Here is a 7072-nt window from a genome sequence, read left to right on the forward strand (position 1 = left end):
CACATTGGCTTTGGCCACCATCGCTTGGCTGAAATGTCCTCTGAAGGTCCACAGGGCCCTCCTAGTGGGTGTTTTCCATCTTCATACTCTTGACTTCCTTGAAGCCTTTGAGACTTATGAGAATTTACTCCCTCTGCATATTCTATGCTGCCTTGGTCTTTGTGACACCATACAACATGCTTTGCCTCTCCAATTGCTCCTTCTCATTCTTCTTTGCTCTCATATTGCCACTAGTTAGATAATCCATTATCCCATTTTGTTGGGGACTATTCCACATTTAGTACTGAAAGTTCCCTTTTCCAGGAAGTCTCTAAGTCCTGGGCAAACCAAGAAAGTTGGTCACCCAAAACTTTTCCCTTAACTGTTGCCATTCCCCAGACTTCTGTCCTTAGTTCTCATATCTTTCTCTACTTAGTAGGATTTTTTTGTCTTTTGCAAAGGTTTCAACTACTTACTACATATCAGTGGTGACCAATTCTATGTCTCTAGCCATAAGTGTTCTACTGAACCTTAAACACTGTTTGTGAGAAAAGGACATGGGCTCTAGACTGGGCTCCTAAAATCTAAACCATACTGACTACTAAGTCTGGACCTTGTATAATTTACTTAAACTCTCCACATCATAGTTTACTAACTTGTGAATGGGGATAATGCTAAACTTAAAGGGTTGTTGTAAGGATTAAGATGAAAAATTTAAAGGTCTCAGTGCAATGCTGGTATCAAATACTTTGCAGTTATTTTTATTTATTATTATTGATTCTGTATTCGAATCTAGTGATTTTCAGCATTTTTTCCATTTCCCCAATTCATCTGAAGGATACTCCAGCCAGTACAATGGCTCACTAAGGCAAGAATTTTCAATGGCTAAGAAGGAAAGAGACATGTCTAGTTTAGAAAAAGGGCACCAGGTGATCTTGGCATTCAACCTCTTGGGAGGGCAGTGTCTCTCCAATTCCCTCCTCCCCATGCCTTTGTTCTCCTAAGTTCAGAATACTTTGTTACTTATGGATATAAATTTAAATATCATAATTCAAAATAGTTACTTTATTGCATTCTTATTACATTCTGGAATGTTTCTTTATCCCATTCAGACGATGAGCTTATTCAGTCGTTTAATACCCACTGATTAAGTCCACCCTGTTTTTGCTAAAGTAGCAGTCTTAGTATTAGTAGAACTTAAAACTTAGCTGTAATCCTTAAAGTTTGGTGTGCATCAGATTCACCTGGAGGCTGTGCTAAAACACAGAGTCCTCCACCCAGAGTTTCTGGGATGGGACCCGAAGATGTGCGTCTCGGATATTCAAAGGGCATGGTAGTTTAACTTAATTTTAACCTCAAGTATTTGTTTTCTTTTTCCTTCTCCTCCTTCTGCTTCTCCTTCTCCTCCTTCTTTTCCTTCTTTTGGCTTTTCTTACCTGGAAATCTGATTTCTCTCCCTCATCCTTAAATGTTTTATTTTTATTTATGTTTTAATTGAAGTATAGTCAGTTTACAATGTTCTGTTAATTTCTGGTGCACAGCATAATGTTTCTGTCATACATACACATACATATATTCCTTTTCATATTATTTTTCATTATAGGTTATACTATAAGATTTTGAATATACTTCCCTGTGCTATACAGTAGGACTTTGTTGTTTATCTATTTTATATATAGTAGCTGGTATCTGCAAGTCTTGAACTCCCAATTTATCCCTTCCCATCCCATTTCCCACCCCCTCTGGTAACCATAAGTTTTTTTTCTATGCCTAGACACTTTAAATGGATAGAGTTAATTTTCATTTTAATATAATCTTTATTTGCAAATGCAATTTATTACAGAAATTTGGCATAATATGTGAATTCCATATCATCTCTAAGTCTTAACCAATTTTAGATACACGAGAACTGACAGTCAAGAGCTTCAATGAAATTGAAGGTTAGTTATGTTTAAATGGCTTGAATTTCAGCTTTTATTCTGCCTGCTTTGCTTGATTATTTGCAAAATGTTCTTTAAGTAAAAAGGCCACTCCTTTATTTTGTAGACTTGAGCACAAAGAATTTCAATGACAGTCTCAAAGTCACCCCACTAGTTAATGACAGATCAAGGAAGAACATATTAGATTTCTTAGTTTAGTACATTTCTCACTTATCACACCTTCTCTTAATATCATAACATTTCAGGTTATTGGTGGGAGTAATGGTCAAGTCATGTTAGACAAGGTAATAACAGTCCCAGAGCTACCTACAGATTTCTATATTACCTAGAATTATTGACCATGTCTTCTTGGTATAGAGACATCTATCTAGGTAAAATAAAATGAAACATTTCAGTTTTCCCTATGATAAAATAGTAGATCTTTGGAACCTCAGTGTTACTAATGAGAATTTTTGTTTTTCTCCTTGCTTTTCTGTCTGTGAACGTAATCATTGTTTTTTTAAAAAAAAAAAAAGGCAGAGCAAAGCAGTGTGTGGAATGTTTGTGATCGTCAAATGGGGAACACAGAACATTTTAAGCTAATGAGAGTTTTTACTTCCCAGGGTGACCTGTTTGTACTCTGTGCCAAGGGACCTCTAAGAGGCCCACAGCTGCTTCCATTGTGTCATTTCAGACATGAAGTGCCGCCCCCTGCAGCAGCTGCCCAGACCCCCTCCACCTGCTCTGCATACACTCAGGAAAGGGGTTCTTTAATCTCTGGGCTTGGGAAAAAAGTTTATTAAGGAAAAAAACATGGCCACAGAATTCCTGGGGTGAGCCTCAGGAACACAGCAGGTGGTGGCCAAGAAGCCATGACAAAATCAAGGAAAAGGATTCAGATTCTTTTCAAGGCTATGCGTGATTAGCAACGTACATGTGGGTTCCAGCTGTCCCTGAGAAGTTTTTCTCTCCAAAAATGAAGGATGGCTTTCCATCTCATGAACTTGGAAGACTCTTGGCAGGTTGTTTTGTTAGAAGCTAGATATCTCCAGTTATACTTTGTTTTGATTCTTTTCTAAAACCAACTCCATCCAGCCTAGCAATCCTGAAAGCTTTCTAAAGTTTACAATAGGAAATGAGATTTCTTTTCTTTCTTACTCTCATTTTATTTCTTCTTCTTCTTCTTCTTTTTAAATTAAATGTGGTCTTTATTAACTCTTGGGCAAGGCTGCTGTGTAGCTTCGATCGCAAGAAGATCTGCTGGTGGAGATGGCTGTCTCTCATTCTGCTTCCAAAGTAAACTCACTGGATATTGAAGCAGAGGCAGAACACACAGGCAGAGGCCAATACCAAAGGCAAATTGCAGCAGTAGTAGCAGTTTTTTAAAAAGAATACCAACAACACTGAAAATTTTTAGGGACAATTCACTAGAGAAAAGTCAACCAACAGGTTCATTTCCTACAGACTCATTCTCAATACTTCGTAACCATGGCATCGCCAGTAATGTGCGTGACTTCCAATCTGTCATATCTATGACAGACTGGGGGAACGTGATTTTATTCTTCGAAATCATGGTCTTTTTTTCTCTTTCCTTTAGGTGTTATATGTGTTTGCCTCCTGTGTATGGTATCTCCTGGGTCGCCAGGTGATTAAAGTGGAATAAACACACTGACTTCTCTGCCTGAAAATGCTGTTGTGTTCATTATTCCCTGCATATGCTGTCCAGATATTCTTAACGTTGATTTCTTTGCACCCACCTGTCAATGGAAACAGTTTGGTAGCAAACTTTTAACATTTTGTTTCTTTCTTTTAGCAAATGAAAGTATAGATCAAAATAATTTGCTCTGATATGTTATCCAAAAGTTAAGAGAAAAACAAACAAGAAAAAGAAAGCTAAACAAAAGCTAAACTGGCTTTTGTGGAGAATCTTTATGTTGTTTGCTGTACTTTGCCCTGGTAGAAAGGTGTTTTGGAATCATGTGTGCGTGATGCCTCTAAACATAGGCTCAGACACTGGACCCTTCCTTTCTCAAGACAACCTACTCAGAGTTGGTTCCCAAAGCCTCCCAGGACGACTGCAGCTCCTTGCATTTGCTATTTCAGACGCAAACTATAGATGCGGCAGCTGTCGTGGGCCCCCCTTCTACTCTGTAAGCTCCCCTTTCTACCTCTTTCAGGTCTTCCCTCCACACCCCAGGCCCAGGGCCTTTGGAATAACCCTGGAACCTTGGCCTCAAATGTCCTTTCCCTCTTTGTTCCCTTGATGAACTCTTCCTCATCCTTCAACATGTAGCTGAGATATCACCTGCTAAAGCAGGTGGAGGGAGCTTTCCTTGATCTGTCACCTCCCTAACTCCCAGTCTTGCGTGGCACACAAGATTGCATCCCACAGTTACCTGCAGCATTTGTTTGCTTATTTCCTTTTCCACCCAGTTCTGGAATTCTTTGGTAACAAAAAGTATGTTTTATTGATTTCCCTGTCCTTTGTAACTACAATGATGCGGAACTGAAAAAGACTGCTGTTGAATGAAAATTAATTGACTTCAGGTAGATATTTAAGTTACATTTAGAGTGGTGTTTGATGCTAGGTGTTCTTTTAAATAGTCTCAAAATGTGGCTCAAACACAACAGAAGTCTATTTCTTGTTCACATAGCAGTTTGAGGTGGTATTTTTGATCAGTGGGACCAGAAATTCTCTATGGGAATCAATCAGTAACCAAGGCTGACCGAGGCTCTGCCATCTTTGAAGCATGACTTCCAGCTTCTGTGGCTGGAGCTGGCCCTCTCAGTCCCAGGTAGCCAAGAGAGGGAAAGAGCTCTGAGAAGTGCCCCAAAGAGCAGAACCCATGCATGAGAGAGGCTCTTCTGGGCCAGGCCGGGAGGGGCAGCCACCTTCTACTGGTAGAGCTCAGTCACTTGGGAGCACACAATTCTTCCAGGGCTAATATACCAGTACACAAATTTAGCAAAACATCAGTGTGACTCCTTTTCATACTTGGCCAGCCATTAATTATGTTTCTATGAAACCATGAAATTGCTAGTTTCTGAATGTTTTACTTTATGTCTTCAAAAATAAAGCTGCCTTTGGGCTATTATGAAACACTTCAAATACTAAGATCATAACAAAAGATAATTCAAAGTGCATTTGTCTAAGCCCTGCCGCATGGCTTCCTGCTCTAATCTGGATTCTGTTGTCCAACCTGTGTCTGAGAGAGAGAGAAAAAGTATGCTCATTGGCCCATCTACTCATTCCTTTTAGGTACCACGTGCCATGTTTAATGCTAACAACACAAAGTGAGTCTAGTAGCACTAACATAAACAGAAAATTATGAATCAGTGGTAGGCAAGCTTCTCTCTCCCTGTTAGTCATTTTCAGTCTGTTTATCAGTTTAACTTCTCCTGTTCATTTTCCCCAAAATTGAAATTCAAGTATCCAATCTTTTTTTTAAAAAATTTTTTTACTGATTCATAATCATTTTACAATGTTGTGTCAAATTCCAGTGTAGAGCTCAATTTTTCAGTTATACATGAACATGTATATATTCATTGTCACATTTTTTTCTCTGTGAGCTACCACAAGATCTTGTATATATTTCCCTGTGCTATACAGTATAATCTTGTTTATCTATTCTACAATTTTGAAATCCCAGTCTATCTCTTCCACCTTTTTTTTTTTTCTTTTTATTTAGGGGAGAGTGTGAACACAGTCCCTCACTACCACAAATTATGCAGTCGAGTTTCCTACATGTGGAGCGCAAAGGGTAAGACTCGCCCTGGGAAAACCACCTTCGTGATCATGGTACCATCCCTGCCAGGTAAGTATCAAGCTTCCAATCTTGTGCAGTTATAGATCTTTATACATTCTGTTTACATACTATCCAAAAAGAGTTCTTATTTATACAACCTCATCAAACCAATACTAGTGATTTATGAAAGTTACTATTAGACCTTAGGCATTTTTATTTTATATGTTCTTTGAGGAGAGGAAACCGGACTTATTTAATGTCTTTTAGGAATCTTTAATGTTAGATAATTAAAAAATACAAACATTGCTAATCATCAGGAAAATACAAATCAATACCACAAGGAGATACCATCTCACACCTGGTGGAATGGCTGTCATCAAGCGGACGAGTGATAACAAGTGCTGGTGAGCTTTTGTGAAGAAAGGGAAACTTTGCGCACTGTTGGTAGGAATATATAAATTGGTTCAACCATTATGAAAATTAAAGATAGACCATATGATTCAGCAATTCAATTTCATACACACGGGGCACATGCCCAAAGGAAATGAAAACAGGATTTTGAAGAGATATATGCACTCCCATGCTTACTGCAGCATATTTACAATGATCAAGATGTGGAAACAACCTCAGTGCCCATCAATGGATGATGGATAAAGATGTGACATGTACACACAATGGAGTATTATTAAACCATGAGAAGGGAAGACATCCTGCCACTTGGAACAAAACGAATGAACTTTGAGCATATGATGCTAAATGAGATAAGTCAGAGAAAGACAAGCACTCTATGGTATTACTTATACATGGAATCTAAAAAAGCCAAGCTCACACACACACGCAAACACACACACACAAAACAGAAAGTAAAACGGTAATTATGAGGGGAAGGTGGTGGAGGGCTAGGACAAATGTTTAAGGGTACAAACTTACAATGAGTAATCCCTGGAGAACTAGCACACAGCGTGGTGAATATAGACGACAATATTGCATTATAATCAACAAACTTGCTAAGAGACTAGAACTTAATTATTCCAATCACTAAAGAAAAGGAGCTATGTAACATGGCAGAGGTGTTAATGATTACTACAATGGCAACCATATTACAATATGTAAATGTAAAAAATTAACCTCTACACTTTAAGTTTACACAATGCTATATGTCACTAAAAAAGAAAACATTATTACATCACTCACACATGCACAGAGGATTTTCAAGTAATTTTGAGGAATTCTAAAACATTTGTTTTCTCATACTTAAATTTAACAGAATTTACTAAAAAAAAAGAAACTTCATTATTATTCATCTTATATTAGCTTTGACATACTGTTTTTCATGTATCACAGGATAATAAGTCTTTTAGAAAAGCTCTCTATACATATCTTTTTCTATACCAGCTTCAGATAGGTCTAGATGAAAAAACTAAATAA

General features: G+C 37.9%; 1 pseudogene; it reads right to left on the bottom strand.

The window, feature by feature from the left end:
* Positions 1-5584: 5584 nt before the first annotated feature.
* Positions 5585-5721, bottom strand: LOC116665580 (annotated as a pseudogene).
* Positions 5722-7072: the final 1351 nt, after the last annotated feature.

The sequence above is a fragment of the Camelus ferus genome, chromosome 8 (genome assembly GCF_009834535.1).
Source record: "Camelus ferus isolate YT-003-E chromosome 8, BCGSAC_Cfer_1.0, whole genome shotgun sequence".
NCBI classification, from domain to species: domain Eukaryota; kingdom Metazoa; phylum Chordata; class Mammalia; order Artiodactyla; family Camelidae; genus Camelus; species Camelus ferus.